At 42.5% G+C, this 18,775-nt stretch overlaps 1 long non-coding RNA gene across 1 annotated transcript in view; it reads right to left on the reverse strand.

The window, feature by feature from the left end:
- Window positions 1-1,074: 1,074 nt before the first annotated feature.
- Window positions 1,075-18,775, reverse strand: part of LOC140725886 (uncharacterized) — a 47,403-nt gene continuing 29,702 nt past the window's right edge. Inside the window, exon 3 of the long non-coding RNA XR_012098502.1 lies at window positions 1,075-1,165. This is a non-coding gene — a long non-coding RNA (uncharacterized lncRNA). The remainder of the gene's footprint in view (window positions 1,166-18,775) is intronic.

An 18,775-nucleotide genomic window follows, 5' to 3' on the forward strand; every position in this document is an offset into this window, starting at 1 on the left:
TGAGTAGCAAATCTAGGGGAGCAACAAAGTCAGCATCAAAGTTCAGGAAGAGATCAAAAAATCCAGAGAAATCCAAAAACCAGAATCAAGAAACAGGCAGAGTCAATATTCAGCCAGACAGGGTACAGATACAAATGCCGGAAAGGCTCAGGAAAATTCACTGGCACAATGTGGCCACAAATAGGTGAAAACACAGGACTGAAATACACTGAGCAATAAACAGAGAGGCAGATGATAGGTGGAGCACAATGAGACACAGGTGGCAGCAATACAGGTAATAATGAGAAACAGGTGAGAGACGAGTACTCAGTAATACAGAGGCCGGAGTGGAGACAGGAGCACCTGGCAGTACAAAACCACAGACTGACAGCTAGGGGAAAAACACACAGAAAGAGTTTAACTAGAGGTACTGACAGTAAACCCCCCACACCCCACGGACACCTCTTGGCATCGTGGCAGGTAGAGCTGGGTGCTGGCAATGAAAGTCCCTGTTGAGAGAGAGGTCCAGGATGTAAAGGGCAGGGACTCAGCAGCTTTCCTTAGGACCGTAGATCTCCCAATCCAGAAGGTACTGGAGGTCATGGCTCCAGCGACAAACGTCCAGCAGTCAACGAACCGTGAAGGCCTTTGACCCATCAATGAACCATGGGAGCAGGGCTAGATTAAGCTAGTGTGGGGCCTGTAGCATGTGTTATAAAGGCGCCCTAAATTTTAAAAATGCACTTAAGTATTACAACACAAATTATTTACTTGCATAGTAACGTAATTCAATTTTTTCATTTGCTATACAGCCAGATAATACGACAAATGTCTGACACTTCAGTAATAGTATTACTTACATGTAGGTATCAATTTCAAATGTCAAAAGAAACAAAACGACAATTTAAAAGTTAATTTTTCTAGATTTAGCATGAGCAAATTTATTGATGACACTGGAAATGTCTATTTCATGCAGAAGTTCATGTTCAATGCTCATTAGAATGAGATTGTTCAATCTGTTTTGACCCATGGGGCTCCTTAGTTCATTTTTAAAATATTCTGTCAACTTACGTGTTTTTGATATCACAGGTTGGTCTCTTCTTTCTTTTTCTTCCTTCGCTGTACGTGTTGCACTTCCAGAAGCATAATAATGTCCAATATCTCTGTTTCTATTGCTCATTGCTATCTGCAATGGAAAAAGAATTAATGAAATATGCATTTAAAACCAAATACTTTACGTTACAAAAGCTAAGTAGCGGTATCAACAAAGACTAGTGAACAATAACAAATTTATGTGACTGTTGTGGCTATGAACACGTGTGGATCACATGCACTCAACAACCAACTAGGAATAGTGTTCTGAAAATGATCTGTTTAGTTGCTTATTGAAACTCATTTCATTGGGAAATACAAGTTGAAACTCACAGTCTAATCCGATCTTGTACGTTCCTGAGCTGGTTCGGACTACCTAAAATCAGGAATACAATGAGGAATCATGAACAGGGTCACATAAAACTGTTGAGTGGCACATCCCTTGTCACAGGCTCTCCGTGGCAGCACACCCTCCAGCGGCGTAACAGCACACGCTGCAGCGGCTGGGGAGGTGGGAGATAGCACAAAGGTCACCACAACACAGCAAGGAGCCAACACACGCCTGCACACACACCATGTGTGTCAATTCTCCCCAATGCCATTAGGCTTTACAATTCAACCGCCAGACTTAAGAACTTTTTAAAAGCTATTATTAATGCTTTTTGAGATAGTGATTTAGATGCATATCATATTTTTTTACTGAGTTAAGTATTGTATGTGATTAGTTTTGCTACAACAAGTGTATGGGACATTGGAAAAAAAGTTGAATTTCCCCATGGGGATGAATAAAGTATCTATCTATCTATCATGCTGCATGCAGCTCCCCCGACATGAAAACAACAGCGTTGCCAGAACGTCGTGAGAATACAGTGAGATGCCGATTTCACCAGACTGGAGCTGGCAAGCATTTAGTGTGGGGCCCTCGAACATGCAGAGCCCATTGCATATGCTACTTTTGCTACTAGGTTAATCTGGCACTTCATGGGAGAGGGGGGCTTTGGGGACAGGACACAGGGTTCAGGAAAGGCTTGATGTGGGACACATGGAAGGTAGGATGAATACTGTGGAGAGCAGAGGGGAGCTTGAGACGGACGGCAGCAGAGCTGATGACTTTAGCAATGGGAAAGGGGCCAATGAGGCGAGGGGCAAGCTTGCAGGAATTCACCTTGAGGGGCAGGTCTCGGGTTGAAAGTCCCTGACGGTAATGTGAGGCCTTGGAGTGATGGCAGTCAGCTTGATGCTTCATCCTAACAGAGGCACAGAAAAGGGCGAAGCGAGTGTGCCTCCACGTCCGCTGACAACGACGGATGAATGCCTTGGCAGATGGAACGCCAACCTCCTCCTCCTTTGCAGGCAATAGTGGAGGTTGGTAGCACAGGCAGCACTCGAAGGGGGTCAGGAAAGGGGACAGACCAGTGGATGAGGATGGATGAGAGTTTATGGCGTACTTGGCCCAAGGTAGCTGCCGATTCCATGAAGAGGGGTTCTGGGAGACCAAACACCGCAATACAGTCACCAGCTGTTGGTTGGCCCAACGGAGGCACCCAGAAGATTACAGAATGCCCTCCAGAAGTTGGGTGTGAATTGAGAGCCCCTGTCTGACACAACATCTACAGGTACACCATGTGATTTAAAAACCATGCAGTACTAGTAATTTGGCTGTTCCTTCGGCAGAGGGGAGTTTAGGTAAAGGAATAAAGTGTACAGACTTGGAGAAATTATCAACTACTGTGAGAATGGTAGTGTTACCATCTGATGGGGGAAGACCGGTGACAAAATCCAGGGCCAGTGGGTCCAGGGTCTCCTGGGGATAGACAGGGGTTGTAACGGACCAGCAGGTGACCGGTTAGAGCTCTTGCCTTGAGCACAGACCGTGCAGGCTGAGACAAAGTTGCAGATGTCATCTCCCATGGAGGGCCACCAGAACCACCGACTGATGAAGGCCTGAGTACGCTTGGTTCCAGGGTGACAGGATAACCGGGAAGAATGACCCCACTGCAATACCCGTGAGCGGACAGAGCTGGGAACGTAAACATGGTTAGTGGGGCATTGACAAGGGCCTGCCTCACTGTGTTGAGCAGCTTGCACAATGGATCCAATGTCCCATTTATGCTGCACCCACGAGACAGTGGGAGGATGACATCAGGGACCTCAGGGGTCTCAGAGGAGGAAAAACTTTAGGAGAGGGCATCAGGTTTTCCATTTTTGGAACAGGGGTGGAAGGACAGAGTAAAATTGAATCTTGAGAAAAACAGGGACCAACAAGCTTGACGGGAGTTGAAACGCTTGGCAGCACGGATATTTTCCAGACTCTTGTGATCAGTCCAGACTAAGAATGACAGCTTTGCTCCCTCCAGCCAATGCCTCCACTCCTCCGGAGCCAGCTTCACAGCCAGCAGCCCCCGGTTTCCGACATCGTAATTCCACTCCATGGGAGTGAGGCGGTGAGAGAAGAAGGCGCAGTGTGTACCTTCTCATCATTGGCTGACAGAATAGCTCCTACGCCAATGTCAGACACATCCAGCTCCACAATGAACTGCCGGTCGGTGTTGGGTTGAATCAGGATGGGGGCAGAGGTGAAACGTTCCTTCAGGTCAGAGAATGCTTTTTCAGCAGCAGGAGACCAGGAGAATCTGACAGCCGATGAGGTGAGAGCAGTGAGTGGTGCGGCCAGTGTACTGTAGTTTCTGATGAAGCGGCAATAGAAGTTAGCAAAGCCCAAGAAGCGTTGTAACTCCCGACGAGTCAAAGGTTGGGCCATTCGACCACCACCTTGACCTTCTGTTGGTCCATCTGAATGGAACCGCTTGAAATTACATACTCCAGGAAGTATTGCAATGAAACTCACATTTTTCCGCCTTCACAAATAGCTGGTTCTCCAGAAGGTGCTGGAGAATTCTGCAGACATGACCTGCATGTTCAGCAAGGGACTTAGAAAAAAATCAAAATGTCATCGAGATAAACAAAAACAAATTGGTTCAGCGTGTCCCTGAGAACGTCATTTACCAGGGCTTGGAAGATGGTGGGGGCATTGGTGCGACCGAATAGCGTGACCAGATACTCATAATGGCCCGAGGTGGTGTGGATGTGGACAAGATGGTAGGCATTACGGAGATCAAGCTTGGTGAAAACTGAGGCTCCTTGCAGTAGTTCAAATACCGAGATCATGAGTGAAAGAGGATAACAGTCCTTAACGGTCCCTGGTAATCAATTCATGGACATAAGGAGCTGTCCTTCATTTCAACTGTTACGTACCTCATAACTGGGTTAACAGACCAGCAGAAATGGAAGGATACGTTGGAATCTGGTGGGGTACTGTAACTAAAGGTGTTTATTAGTAAACTAAGCAATACAATATCAAAAATGCACATATACATATAAAACAGGTTAGCAATAATAAAAACAGAAGTGTAGGAATAAGAATCAACAGTAAAAAAAACAAGCTCTATCAAAGTCTAGGGGTAAATGAATTGTCATATGAGAATATAGAGTTCAGTTCAGTTCGTGTTGAGGTAGTTGTTGTTGTATTGCAATGTTGGAGAGAGCGAGAGAGAGAGAGAGAGAGAGAGAGAGAGCGAGCAAGAAATGAGCAGCTGCAGCAGGCAAACCTTCTGTCGTCTTCTTGTTCCGTTGTACCATTGGGGTCACCGGTTATGACCCTTCCATTCCAGGCTAGACCGTTCTTCAGTGATGGACTCGTCACCCAGGCAAGGGCGGGCACACACACAAGTCCCCACCGGTCTGCCTTCATCCACCGTGCTCCAGACCGATTCTCCTGAACCGATCCTCCAGGCCCCCACCTTCCTGTGGGTGCACAACACTCTTTCAGTGTCCACTGGTGTGTCTGAGGGTGTCTCCCCAGACCCGTCTTTTATCCCCACTGACGGGGTATCAGCTATCCATTAACTATATATGTCCATGTCTATCAAACTAGTCCACTCCCTGCTGTCTCAGCAAGAATGTTAACGAGCAAAGAAGTGTCCTTGCTGCAAAAGATTGTTTACCTTTCCATCAGTGAAGAAGCCATAATACATAAATCATCCGTCTCTCTCTCTCTCATTAGCAGCATAGTTCCCGGGGGGGGGTGGGGTGGGGTTAGCTCTGGACCCCATTTCCATCTGGCTCATTCAGTACACATAACACAACAAAGAAAAATACAGGCACCAGCAGGGGTAAAAGGCGGACGGATGATGTCTGCAGCCAGAGACTCTTAAATGCACTTATTCATGGCTGCTGTTTCAGGTATGGACAAGGAAATACAGGCGGCCCCTTGGGGGAGATGTGCCAGACAAGATGTCAATGGTGCAATCATATGGACAATGAGGTGTCAGGGAAGTGGCCTGGGACTTGCTGAACTCAGCCTTGAGGTCCATGTATTCAGCAGGGATGGCACTAAGGTTTGGAAATTCCTCGGGGGGGGGGATCTGGGCTTGGAGACAAGGGGATCTGAGCATGGTGGAGGCAGTGGGAGTGACAGAATGGGCTCCAGTCTACAATCTTGCGACTGAGCCAGTCAATGTGTGGGTTGTGTCTAACTAACCAGAAATGGCCCAGGACAATGGGAGCTTGAGGAGAGTCAATAACAAAGGTTTTACTGCTGATGCACCATCAATAACTCTCTCTGAGACGTAAAGGCGAGATATCAGCTTTTATTGACTGGAAGAAGGAACAAGCAGTGGTTGACCACCATACTACATCCTGGAGACAGAGAGGCCGGGCTCAGACCTCCATCACCTTTATACAGGGGTCTGTGGGAGGAGCCACAGGAGCAGTCAGCAGGGTCTGTGGGAGGAGCCACAGGAGCAGTCAGCAGGGGTCTGTGGGAGGAGCCACAGGAGCAGTCAGCAGGGGGCGTGTCCAGACAGGTATATGTAGTTCACCACAACTGCTCTCGATGGTTGCCAGATAAACTGAGACTCACTGGGGTCGTGACATGGGTGATGTTAGCAAATCTCTGACCATTCAAGGAGTTGGCCATCATTGGTGACTAGAGAGCAAATGTGGGTAACGCTCACAGGGGGGGGCCAAGTCAGAGTCGATAAAACACCCCTCCACACCAGAATCGACCAAGACAGAGACTGCTCACCGTTGGATGCCCCACTCCAGAGAAGCAGGTATGAGAGTGAGTGGAGTTGAGGAGGGCCGGACAAGGGTCATGCTCACCAGTACGCTTCGTCCTACTGGTGAATGCTGGCTTTTACTGGGCAGGTGGAGATGAAGTGGCCTGATTGGTCACAGTACAGACAGGAGTGGGTGCTGATTCTCCTTTGTCTTTCAGTCGACATCAGGCGGGTACGGTCAACATGCACAGCCTCAGGCTCTGGAACGGGAAATGTAGATGGGGGCAAATGGCAGGGCAATATAGACTGTGAGGAGTTGTAAATCACCCAGTGCCCCCAGATGCTTTCTGGAACCCCTCTCTCTGTGGCACTGCTGAAGGCAAACCTCAATACGGATGGCCAAATCCACCAGGGCTTCAAAGGTGGCAGGAAGGTCCTGGGTGACATCTTTGATGTCTTTGGAGTGATCGTTCAGGAAGGTGTCATACTGTGCCTCCAAGTTCCAGCCGCTGGAAGTGGCTCCGGTCTGGAACTCTATGGCATAATCTGACACGGATCTGCACCCATGGTGCATGCGCAGCATTTCACGGGCCGCCTCTCTCCCATGTTTGGAGCGTTCAAACACTTTTCTCATCTCCTCAGAAAATAACTGAAAAGAGGTTCCGGTGATGTCATCGTCCAGAATGGCAGCTTAAGTCAATAGCTCCTCTGAAAAAAACGCAAATCTTGCCCCGGTAATCCATCACATACAAGATCTTTAGAAAATATCTGAATTGATAAGGGGGGCAAGAATGGGGAAAAAGAATGGAAATAAAAAAGCATCACTGCGGAGCCTGTGGACGAGAGGGGTGCAGTGAGCGGCTCTCCTACCTGAAGCGTGGTAGCGAGGCTGACGATGGGCCTCGTTCAGGCGAAGTGGCAAATATGATAAAAATTCTGGAAGAGATACGGGAGTTCCAAAAAGATATAAAACAGCAACTGAACGATATCAAGTCAGAGCTTTCCGATGTCAATCAAAAAATAGTGGTGGCAGAGACACGAATTGAGGTGGAAGATCACGTGCAAAATGTGGAACAGATACTAAGTAAGACAATAAAAATATTAAGTCAACAAGAAAGTAAACTGATTGACCTAGTGGGAAGATCACGGTGGAAAAATATCAGGATATACAATGTTCCCGAAGGAGCAGAGGGTTTGTCTGTGACGGAGTTTGTACGAAAGTTGCTGCAGGATGCGCTGGAGCTTCCCTCGACTATGGAGCTGGAAATTGAGAGAGTGCATCGTGCTCTTGTCCCGAAGCCTACTGGAGACAGAGAAGATAAGCCATGCTCAATAGTAATTAGATTCCTTCAATACCATACCAAGGCAGAGATTCTACGAAGGGCCTGGGGTAAGAAGAGGGTGTTTTTGGATGGTGTTAATATATTTCAATCAAGATTACCCCCCGGCAGTCCTACAGAGATGTAAAGAATACTCTGAAGTAAAGCGAATATTAAAGCAATGAAAGATTAGATTCCAAACCCCGTACCCTGCTAAACTGCAGGTGTTTTGTGATGATGGGATCCAACTGTATCAGACAGTGGAAGGGGCAACTGCAGACATGAAGGCCAGAGGGTTGCCCGTTAGCGTGATCAAACCAAGGGAAAGCCTGGCTGAGCAGCTATCCCACTCTGCTTGTGAAATAGTGTGAGAATCGAGAAAGCGGGGGACGGGAGGAGGGCAAGAGAAGTATATCAGGAAGAGGCTGAGTTTTCCGAAGACAGCCCTCACCCCCTCCAGAAGAGCCATAAGGTTTGGCTAACTTTAAATGTGTTGAGAAGCTAAACGGAAACAAAAATAGATGGTGATATACCTATCTCGAGAAATACTTACTATAATGTGGATTTTATATTACTCAATTATTCTTTTTTATTCATTCATTCACTCCTTTTCCCCCACCTAAATGAGAATATGTATATGGGAGGAATACACAGGGAAATCTTTTCTGTGTAATGGATATAGATTTGTTTACTTACTTTTATCGGTACTGCAATGGGGGCCCTCAACTCACAGGTAGGAGGGGCTATCCCCCGCAGCTAGACGTTTCCTCTAGCTCAACCCAGGATCATCTACTAGAAACCTCAGCCTTGGAATCATACCTTTGTTTCCTTTTTTTAAATCATTATTATTTGTGTTTCTTGGTTCTTAATTGTTCAGGGAGTAGCTCAATTAAGCTTTATTCTTCTAATTTAGATAGATAGATAGATAGATACTTTATTCATCCCCATGGGGAAATTCAACATTTTTTCCAATGTCCCATACACTTGTTGTAGCAAAACTAATTACATACAATACTTAACTCAGTAAAAGTATGATATGCATCTAAATCACTCTCTCAAAAAGCATTAATAATAGCTTTTAAAAAGTTCTTAAGTAGTTTACTTAAGTACATTGAGTCCTAACCCCGGCACTTTAACATATCTTACTCCTGGCGGTTGAATTGTAAAGCCTAATGGCATTGGGGAGTATTGATCTCTTCATCCTGTCTGAGGAGCATTGCATCGATAGCAACCTGTCGCTGAAACTGCTTCTCTGTCTCTGGATGGTGCTATGTAAAGGATGTTCAGGGTTTTCCATAATTGACCGTAGCCTACTCAGCGCCCTTCGCTCTGCTACCGATGTTATACTCTCCAGTACTTTGCCCACGACAGAGCCCGCCTTCCTTACCAGCTTATTAAGACGTGAGGCGTCCCTCTTCTTAATGCTGCCTCCCCAACACGCCACCACAAAGAAGAGGGCGCTCTCCACAACTGACCTATAGAACATCTTCAGCATCTCACTACAGACATTGAATGACGCCAACCTTCTAAGGAAGTACAGTCGACTCTGTGCCTTCCTGCACAAGGCATCTGTGTTGGCAGTCCAGTCTAGCTTCTCGTCTAACTGTACTCCCAGATACTTGTAGGTCTTAACCTGCTCCACACATTCTCCATTAATGATCACTGGCTCCATATGAGGCCTAGATCTCCTAAAGTCCACCACCATCTCCTTGGTCTTGGTGATATTGAGACGCAGGTAGTTTGAGTTGCACCATATCACAAAGTCCTGTATCAGTTTCCTATACTCCTCCTCCTGTCCATTCCTGACACACCCCACTATGGCCGTGTCATCAGCGAACTTCTGCACATGGCAGGACTCCGAGTTATATTGGAAGTCTGATGTGTACAGGGTGAACAGGACCGGAGAGAGCACGGTCCCCTGCGGCGCTCCTGTGCTGCTGACCACCGTGTCAGACCTACAGTCTCCCAACCGCACATACTGAGGTCTATCTGTCAAGTAGTCCACTATCCAATCCACCATGTGAGAGTCTACTCCCATCTCCGTTAGTTTGTGCCTTAAGATCTTGGGCTGGATGGTGTTAAAGGCACTAGAGAAGTCCAGGAATATAATCCTCACAGCACCACTGACCCCATCTAGGTGAGAGAGGGATTTGTGCAGCAAATACGTGATAGCATCCTCCACTCCCACCTTCTCCTTATACGCAAACTGAAGAGGATCCTGGGCATGCCTGGTTTGTGGCCTCAGATTCTGTATTATCAGCCGCTCCATGGTCTTCATCACGTGCGACGTCAAGGCAACAGGTCTGAAGTCATTCAACTCCTTTGGTTGTGGTTTCTTCGGTACCGGGACAATACAGGATGTTTTCCACTGTCTGGGTACTCTTCTCTGCTCCAGGCTATATTGACACATAATGATATATTAATAATGATATATAATAATGATATATTAATGATAATGATATATTGACACATGGCTAAGGACAAAGTAAAATTAATTTTTTTAATGTCAATGGGCTGTTAAATCCAATCAAACATAGTAGAATTCTATCCAAAATGAAAAAAAAGAACAAGCCCATGTAGTATATTTACAGGCAACTCACTTAAGTGATAATGAGCATGGAAAACTAAAGAAAATGGGCTTCATTAATTTGTTTTTCTCCTCATAAAAATCAGGACATAGGAGAGGAGTTGCTATTCTTATCTCAAACAAGCTAAATTTTGAAAAAGTATTCAAAATGGGAGATAAGGAGGGCAAATATATTCTGGTAAGGGGGAATATAGACGAAAATTCAGTTACTCTATTGAATATATACGCACCCTCAAGAAGTGATATTGGTTTCTTTCAGAAAATTACTCATTATGGTAATGGAAACAGAAGGTCTCCTGATATGTGGAGGAGACTTAAATTTACAATTACAACCAAAGTTAGACTCTTCCAATAGAAAAAAACCTCTGAAACAAAATCCTTACATAAGAAAGTTAATACACTTTTTGAGGATGTTGGTCTAATTGATATATGGAGAGACCTTTTCCCCAACAGAAGGGATTACACTCATTATTGTGCTCCCCATTCTGTAGAATAGACTATTTTGTAACATTTGGAAAAGACAAAGACAAAATAAACACCTGTGGAATTGGGACAATAGATGTAAGTGACCATGCACCTATACATTTCTGTTGATTTTGACCTACAATCAAAGAATACTATTTGGAAACTAAATTCAAGTCTACTCAATGATCCCTACTTTAAGGAACAAGTTAAAAAAGAAATTGGTCTTTACTTAGAATTCAATAATAATGGAGAGGTTTCACCTCCCATTCTATGGGATACTCTGAAGGCTGTTTTAAGAGGAAAAATAATAGCGATATCTTCATACAAGAAAAAAATAAGGAATAAAACATTAGAGGAATTACAAAATAGACTGAAGGAACTAGAAAAAAGAACATAAATTGAATTTGGCACAGGATATATTAGAGGAAATTTTTTAAAAATAGGAATGAAATTAATAGTTCAGCTATGCAAGAAATCAGGAAAAATTTAATGTTTCTGAAACAGAGACATTATGAAAGTGGATCTAAATCTATGAAAATACTGGCGTGGAAACTGGAAAAAAAAGAGCAGAAAATAGAATTCATAGAATTCGGAATCCAAGAACAAAAATGATAAAAAATAAGCTAAGTGAAATTCAAGAAGCTTTTGAAGTGTTTTACAAAGCTCTATATTCCAAAGTTCCAGGGGGAAGCATAACTCAAATTGACACCTTCCTGAATTCTCTAGAGTTACCCACTTTAAGTGAAGAACAAAATAGAACAATGACTGCTGACATAACTGAAGTTGAACTAAAAGCTGCAATTAGTAGGCTTAAATTAAGCAAGTCACCAGGATCAGATGGGTATACGGCAGAGTGGTACAAATAATTTAAAAATGAGTTAATTCCTGTTTTACTCCCCACACTGAACTGGGCTCTAAGAAAGGCACAATTTTTTTTATTAAAAAAATATACTTTATTCAAAAATAAAATTATATACAATAAACCATTCAATGACTTTCGATCCTTTACAACTGTTTCCTCTGCTGTCTTTACATTTTCACACTTTTCACCACCCACTGAACTGGGCTCTAAAAAAGGCACAAATGCCACCCAGCCGGAAGGAAGCGATAATCTCAGCTATACCGAAAGAAGGCAAGGATAAAATGGAATATGGTTCATTTAGACCAACATCTGTTCTTAATGTAGATGATAGATTATTTACCTCCATCATGGCCAAGTGATTAGAAGAGTTTCTACCCATACTGATACATAACGATCAGACAGGTTTTATACAACGACAAACACAAGACAATCTTCACATTATGGATCATATATAAAATATAAAATTGAAGCAATAGTGATAAGCGTGGATGCTGTAAAGGCATTTGATCAGGTTAATTGGACTTTTCTTTACAGAGTTTTACGTAGATTTGGTTTCCATGACAATTATTAAAACTATACAGGCACTATATGACAACCCTACCGCTAGGATTAAAACCAATGGATATTTATCTAATAGTCTTACCCTAGAAAGGGGTTTGCATGGTCACTGCTACTCATTGCATTATATCTGGAACCATTAGCTCAATACATCAGGCAAAATGAAGATATCAGGGGAATTACTATTAAAGGGACAGAGCATAAATTGGCTTATTACACGGATGACATTTTGATCTATCTAGGGCAACCAACATAGTCTTTAATGCAATCCTTTGAACAATATGGTCAATTATCAGGATACAAGATCAACATAGATAAAACCCAACTACTTTCATATTACTATAGCCCACCAAGAGAAATTGAAAGTAGATATCCCTGGGCATGGCAAACAGAATCTTTCAAATATTTGGACATCATTATGCCAAAAGATTTGGCAAAATTATCAGAAATCAATTATCAGTCTATATATAAAAAAATTAAGGAAGATATAACAAGATGGAACCCAATTCCTTTTTTTAGTTTCGGTTCAAGGAACGAATCTATTAAAATGAATATACTGCCCAGACTATTATATCTCTTTCAAACCCTACCAATAGAGATTAATCAAAATCAATTCAATGAATGGAACAAGATGTTATCAAGGTATATTTGGCAGGGTAAACGGCCTAGAGTTCATCTCAAAACTACATACTTAGTATGCAATTAGCCAAGGAAAAGGGGAGATGAGGCCTACCTTCTGTTAAAGATTATTATTTTGCAGCACAGTTGAGAGCTGTGATGTGTTGGTGCAACCCATCGCTCAGTGGAAAAACATTGATGAGCAGGTACTTCCCATACAGGCAATTTTGGCTGATGACAACCTACAAAGATACATAAATACTATTGATAATCCATGGGTGAAATAAACTCTTAAAGTATGGAAAACAACTATAAAAGAATATAATCTAGAGGGAGATATTGCACTTCTTAAATGGTGTGCATATGAGTCGGATTTTACGCTGACTAAACTAGATGCTAGATTTAAGGACTGGACAGCTAAAGGAATAACAGTTCTTTGCAATATAATGAAAGGAGGAATACTGTTCAGTTTTGAAATGCTTAAAGAGAAACACTTATTAGAAAAACAAGCCTTTTATTGGTATTTACAGATGTGACAATATGTTAATAGGATGGTTTAAAATGTAACCAAGGCAAGAACATGTTTGATAGAGCTATTTAGAAAAGCATATACAGTAATTCAGATATTGGTAGTAGAATCATTTCAAGCATGTATAAGGGTTTGTCAAATCTTAAAACACATTTGACTTCATACAATAAAACAAAATGGGAGAAGGAAGGAGAGATAATTATATCTGAGGAAGAATGGCCAATAATATGGAGGTATCAATGGAAGTGTACCAGTTCACAGAAATGGAGGGAGTTCGGATGGAAAAACTTGATAAGATATTTTATTTCACCCTCTCAGAAATCCCATTATGATAGTAACCTCCCTTTTTGCTGGAGAAATTGTGGAAATCAAAATGCACACCATTGTCATATTTTCTGGGAATGCCTGTTATCAAAGACTACTGGAGTGGGATACATAATGTCCTACAAGACACCCTTAAATGTGAAATACCCTTAAGAAAGAAAGAGCATATGTTTTTGGTATATACCTCAAGAATGGTTGGAAAGGGATAAATATTTAATGAATATACTGTTGGTGGCTGGTAAAAAGACTCTTACTAGGAAATAGTTATCACAGGAGAGCCCAACCTTAATTGCATGGATGGAAATTACAATGAACATTTACAAAATGGAGAAGATAACAGCATCTGTTAATCATAAGTTGTAACAATTTGATTCATACTGGGAAAAATGGTTTAACTACATAACACCTCACAGGCCTGATTTTATTCTCACAAATCAATGAATATGTTGTGGAAAAAAAAGATCACTCCCTACTTGTACATAGTTTTCTCCTTTCGCTTTTTCTTTCTTTCCTCTCTTTTCTATAAGTGTATACCTCAGATAAATATTATGTGGAGATATGTGGCATACATGAACAATATCTGAAATACATCTTATGGAAATGTTTGTTTGATGATGAACTTCAATAACAAATAAATTACAAAAAAAAGAAAATATCTGAAAACTAATGCAGAAAGGGGAGCCTGCCTCCTATACAGCTGTTCCCCACTCTCTCACTCGACCAGACAGTTGGGTGATGACAGACTACCTTGACTTGGTCAGTCAGAAGTGTTGTTGGTTGTAATTCAAAACTGAGGGTGCACTGGGAAAGCAAAGAGCAGCAGGTACCGGGCTCAGCTGAGTACTTTTCTGGAGGAGGCAGACAGGGCTCTTGGACAGGAGAAGCATGCGGGGACACATGCGAGCCCTCTATTTTACTAAGCTCCATATACTTATCTAAAAGCCTCTTAAAACACCCTATCGTATCCACCACCATTGCCAGCAGCCCATTCCAAGCACTCACTACTCTCTGAATAAAAAACTTACCCCTGACATCTCCTTTGTACCTATTCCCCATCACCTTAAACCTGTGTCCTCTTGTGGCAACCATTTCAGCCCTGGGAAAAAGCCTCTGACTATCCACATGACCAAAGCCTCTCATCATCTTATACACTTCTATCAGGTCACCTCTCATCCTCCGTTGCCCCAAGGAAAAAAGGCCGAGTTCACTCAACCTACTCCCATAAGGCATGCTCTCCAATCCAGGCAACATTCTTGTAAATCTCCTCTGCACCCTTTCTACGGCTTCCACATCCTTCCTGTAGTGAAGAGACCAGAACTGAGCACAGTACTCCAAGTGGGGTCTGACCAGCATTCTATATAGCTGCAACATTACCTCTCGGCTCCTAAATTCAATTCCATGTTTGAAAAAGGCCAATACACCATACACCTTCTTAACCACAGAGTCAACCTGCGCAGCTGCTTTGAGTGTCCTATGGACTTGGACTCCAAGATCCCTCTGATCCTCCACACTGCCAAGAGTCTTATCATTAATAGTATATTCTGCCATCATATTTGACCTACCAAAATGAATCACTGCACACTTATCTGGGTTGAACTCCATCTGCCACTTCTCAGCCCAGTTTTGCATCCTATCAACGTCCCGCTGTAACCTCTGACAGCCCTCCACACTATCCACAACACCCGCAACTTTTGTGTCATCAGCAAACTTACTAATCCATCCCTCCACTTCCTCATCCAGGTCATTTATAAAAATCATGAAGAGTAAGGGTCCCAGAACAGATCCCTGAGGCACACCACTAGTGACCGACCTCCATGCAGAATATGACCCATCTACAACCACTCTTTGCCTTCTGTGGGCAAGCCAGTTCTCGATCCACAAATGAAGTGCAATACAGAGAGCTGGACAGACAGGCCAGACAGTTGTGCAATATTGCAAAGGAAGAATGGCTGAATCAAAAATGCAATGAAGTCAAAGGCCATATTAACAACGGCAAAGAAATGCACAAGAAAATTAAGGAAATTACTGGAATTAAGAAAATCTCCTCTACAGGATACATAAGATCAGCAGACGGATCCACACTAACAGATCCAGATAAAATATGTGAGAGGTGGATTCAGTATATAGAGCAGCAATTTGAGGATAATAGAGGGGAACCCCCAGATATTAAACACCCTAATTCTGGCCCACCTGTTAGCAAAGAAGAAATAACGAAAGCAATGAAAAGCATGAAACATGGTAAAGCCACTGGACCTGATGAAACTTCAGTGGAAATTATACAAACCCCAGAAGATCAGGGCATAGATATTCTTTTCGAACTGTTTAATGTCATATATGAGTCTGGTGTATTGCCTGACGATCTCTTGAAATCAGTATTTATAACTCTGCCAAAAATTCTTGGAACTATTGACTGCGAAAATTATAGAACAGTCAGACTTATGAGTCACGTAATAAAGATTTTGTTGAGAATTGTTCTGAGTCGAATTAAAAACAAGTTGCCAGAAACTTCTGAACTGCAATATGGGCTTATTGAGGATAGAGGAACTAGGAATGCAATTTTCATACTACAAATGCTTTCAGAAAGGGCAATTAAATATCAAAATGATGTCTTTTTATGTTTTATTGATTTCACTAAAGCATTCGACAAAGTGCAACATGAAAAATTATTTCAAATTCTCACTAAACTAAACATTGATGGAAGGGACCAACAACTGCTTCAAAATTTATATTGGAACCAAACGGCGGCAGTAGAAATTGATGATAATATTAGTAGTTGGACTAAAATTCAAAGAGGAGTTAAACAGGGATGTGTTGCCTCACCGGAATTATTTAATATCTATAGTGAAATGATTCTCAGAGAAATAGAAGACCTAGATGGGATAAAAATTGGAGGTGTTAACATCAACAATATAAGATATGCAGACGATACCACCCTAATAGCAAGTACTGCAGAAGATCTACAGATTCTCCTAGACAAAGTAGTACAAACACGTGCAGATTTTGGTCTAATCATCAACTGTAAGACAAAATGTATGGTAATATCATAACAGCAGGATACTCCCAACTGCCAATTGTACATCGGTAACCAAGAGATTGAACCAAAGACCAGCTTTAATTACCTTGGTAGCTTTATAGATAGATAGATAGATAGATAGATACTTTATTCATCCCCATGGGGAAATTCAACTTTTTTTTCCAATGTCCCATACACTTGTTGTAGCAAAACTAATTACATACAATACTTAACTCAGTAAAAAATATGATATGCATCTAAATCACTATCTCAAAAAGCATTAATAATAGCTTTTAAAAAGTTCTTAAGTCCTGGCGGTTGAATTGTAAAGCCTAATGGCATTGGGGAGTATTGACCTCTTCATCCTGTCTGAGGAGCATTGCATCGATAGTAACCTGTCGCTGAAACTGCTTCTCTGTCTCTGGATGGTGCTACGTAGAGGATGTTCAGAGCTTTCCATAATTGACCGTAGCCTACTCAGCGCCCTTCGCTCAGCTACCGATGTTAAACTCTCCAGTACTTTGCCCACGACAGAGCCCGCCTTCCTTACCAGCTTATTAAGACGTGAGGCGTCCCTCTTCTTAATGCTTCCTCCCCAACACGCCACCACAAAGAAGAGGGCGCTCTCCACAACTGACCTATAGAACATCTTCAGCATCTCACTACAGACATTGAATGACGCCAACCTTCTAAGGAAGTACAGTCGACTCTGTGCCTTCCTGCACAAGGCATCTGTGTTGGCAGTCCAGTCTAGCTTCTCGTCTAACTGTACTCCCAGATACTTGTAGGTCTTAACCTGCTCCACACATTCTCCATTAATGATCACTGGCTCCATATGAGGCCTAGATCACAAGATGCTAGAAGTAAAGTAGAAATAAAAAGAATAATTGCCATTGCCAAAACCAACTTCCAAAAAATGAAACCCATTTTTACCAACAGACACATTTCCAGACATCCCACCCTGCAAAAACTCATTTCAGGGAGGTAACACCAATACTTGAGCAGCCTTCCCTGCCCTTAGCATCCCAAATATGTTGTGGTCCCTAAAAGAAATAAAAGCATAAGGTGTATCCTTATTATATTGTCTTATGCAGAAAATGTGACATTAAAATATGTACTTATTATATTAAATCGTATTATCATGGAGTCGTTTTTTTATTCCATTACAACTTTAAGCAAGTCTAGAGGGAGTTTGGCCTCGTCATGTAGGACATCAATAGAGTAGCTCCTTAGCAGCTAGCCAGCTAGTTTAAATAACATTAGCTATGCTAATGGAAGAACGACACCTGCTAAACTCACCTCAATATGTCTTTTACAGTCATCTAACCCACCAAGGGCAATAGAAAAGTCACTGTTGCAAACAGTACAGCGAGCAACAATCAATTTCCAGGATATTGTATATAATTTGCGGGCGTCAGGGAGCCGCTATCAATATGCGGGTGACTCCTGGAACTTCTGGGAGAGGTGGGATGTCAGCATTTCTATGACAACAAGGCTTAGGCTACTAAAATGTTACATCTGGTCAATCTTGCTGTATGCTTCTGAAACCTGGACTATAACACCAGCACGCCAAAGAAACTTAGAAGCAACAGAAATGTGCTTTCTTAGAAGAATGCTGGAAATATCATAGGGTAACTAATGAGACTGTACTCCAACGTGCCCATAAAAACAGATCTTTAATGAGAACATTAAATGAGTGGAAACTTAAATTCCTGGGCCATGTCATCAGAAAGGGAGAAACAGAACGCCTTACATTACAAGGCCGTATCCCTGGGAAACGGGAAAGAGGAAGGCAAAGAAGAAAACATCTGGGCACTGTGAAAGAACTAACAGATCTAAGTGTGCGAGATATCATTGACGCTGCGTGGGATCGTTCGATGTGGAAAGCCATGATCGCCCAAGCGTGTAACGCACGCAAGGCACATGAAGAAGAAGAAGACAGCAAATCTGAAATAAAGTTAAAGAACAAAGGAAAAACTCAGCAGGTCATGTAGCATCTGTGGAAAAGAGAATAGAGTGCTCATGATTTATTGGCTTGATAGTGAGCTGTCATCAGAACATCGATCTGAGACATTTAGGAAGTACAATACTCTTGAGATGCTGCAATCACACAAAGCACTGGTGAATTCAGCAGTTTATGTAGCATCTGTGGAGTGGGATGGATAATTGAAGTGTCAGATTGACACCCTTCAGTGGTAGCATTCGGGTTTAGGGACTCTTGTGTGTGAAAATCCCAGGAGATCGGCAGTTTCTGATAAACTCAAACCACGCTGTCTGGCACCAACAATCATACCACAGTCAAGGTCATTTAGATCATGTTTCTTCCCCATTCTGATATTTGCTCTAAACAACAACTGAACCACTTGACC

The sequence above is a fragment of the Hemitrygon akajei genome, chromosome 4 (assembly GCF_048418815.1).
Source record: "Hemitrygon akajei chromosome 4, sHemAka1.3, whole genome shotgun sequence".
Taxonomy (NCBI): Eukaryota; Metazoa; Chordata; class Chondrichthyes; order Myliobatiformes; family Dasyatidae; genus Hemitrygon; species Hemitrygon akajei.